The sequence below is a fragment of the Pristiophorus japonicus genome, chromosome 4, assembly GCF_044704955.1.
Source record: "Pristiophorus japonicus isolate sPriJap1 chromosome 4, sPriJap1.hap1, whole genome shotgun sequence".
Lineage (NCBI taxonomy): Eukaryota > Metazoa > Chordata > Chondrichthyes > Pristiophoridae > Pristiophorus > Pristiophorus japonicus.
In genome coordinates, this window is record NC_091980.1 from 117,349,138 (window position 1) to 117,351,001 (window position 1,864).

Genomic DNA, 1,864 nt, shown 5'->3' on the forward strand with positions numbered 1-1,864 from the left:
GATACCTATTCTGGACTTTTGATAGCTTATCCAGTGACTAAAGTGAATCAACAAAGTACGATTAAAGGACTGGAGAATTTAATCACATACTACGGGGAGCCAGCAGAAGTACAGTCCGATAATGGGTCGCACTTCACAGGTCAAACAGTGCAACAGTGGGCGGTAGACAACGGGATCTTTTGGAAGTTTCACATACCTTACTATCCACAAGCTGCAGGGTTAATGGAATGCATGAATGAACTACTTAAGCAACAGATTAAAATATTAACTCCCACTAACACATTGCAAGGGTAATTAAAGGTCTTACCACAAGTAGTACGCAATCTGAATCACCAACCATTACGGGGGGGAGCGCCCATAAGCCACATGTTAGGCAAAGTTAGTTTCCCTACTATTGAAAAAGAAAATCAGACTCAGGACACAGTTTGTGAAGACAGAAAAGTGTGGGTGCAGTAGCCCAGAAACCCTTACAAGTAGGGAAAATCTTAGCGAAAGGAGAAGGAAACACTTATGGGGTGCTTCTGACTGGTCAAGATATTCCTCTCTGTGTTGACAAGGGTAAATTGTCTAAACGATGCTGAAATTAATATAATTATGCTTCCTCCCACAGAAATTCTGCCAAAAATGGTGACTTACCAACTCGTGCTGGCAAGTCTCTGTGTCTTGTTATCTGTGACTGTGCTCCTTCCATCCTCAAACACAGCATGGGATGGCCGTACAGGGTGGCGGTTAGTTAACACTGATCGTACGCAAGACAATCAAGGGTGGATTGTATTGGTGGGACATCTTTTACGGATGGTCCCCAAAACATCCGCCGCTTTGAAGCTATTAATACATCCTATCGTTGTTTTACTTATCGCGTTATTACTGCTTGTATGTATTCTTAGGTGTAGATTGCGGGCGTTGCTTGCGCAGACTCAACGTGTAACTGATGCATTACACCTTCAACTTGATTATATTACTTAGAATGTCTAAATATCAAGGGTGGATTGTATTGTATGGGGTTAATCACATATTGTTAATTTACAGTGTGTCTCTGTCCCATGCCCCATAGAATGTTGTTGCTATAGAGAGAGAGAGAAGCGACTTTGGGACGCACACCATCTTGTTATGAGATGGTCGGCGCCTCAAGATCTCATGCTTTGTGGACAAGCATCTGGGGCCTTACAGATTAGAAGTTGGCCATAAGCCACATGCATCCATGTTTTGTTCAATAGTATGTTTATTTGATAGTATAAAGGTACAGCATTGTCCCATAGCTCTTTGAACTTCACCTTGGACCGTGATTCGCGAGCGGTGCTGGGACCCTCAATGCTCCAGACCAGTCGTCGCTTGTGGAGTTCCCGACGGGCGGAAGGCCGTGAGCGTTATTGCATCTTATCATACTTCTCTTTTCTTCGTAAACTGTATTATTAATGTTTCTTTTCTCTCAGTAAATGGTGTTTTATTCTTTACTTCATTTGTCTTGTCTCTTATTTAACATTCATCCGGATCCATAACCTGGGTCTATTATTATTGATCCAAAACACTGCCCAAGTGCCACACAAAGGACTGCTGAGAGACCAAGCGGTATTTTGCCAGGAAGATTCCTCTAAAAGATCTACCATTACCGCCCGGCGGCAAAAAAACAACTAATGCCGTGAATCTGGCCAGCAGCGGGCGGGTGCTCCCAATCTCGGCAGGAAATGCAATCCTCGCCAAAGTGCCGCCAAGGATCGAGTCGGGCCCAGGGAGGGGGGAACAGATAAAAATAAAAATTTAGACAAAAAAAAACACTGGAAAACCTTCAGGCAACATCATCCACCCAAATCACTGAAAATAAAAGAAGTTCACTAACCTTTTTTTGCAGGTCTTCTTACTTACC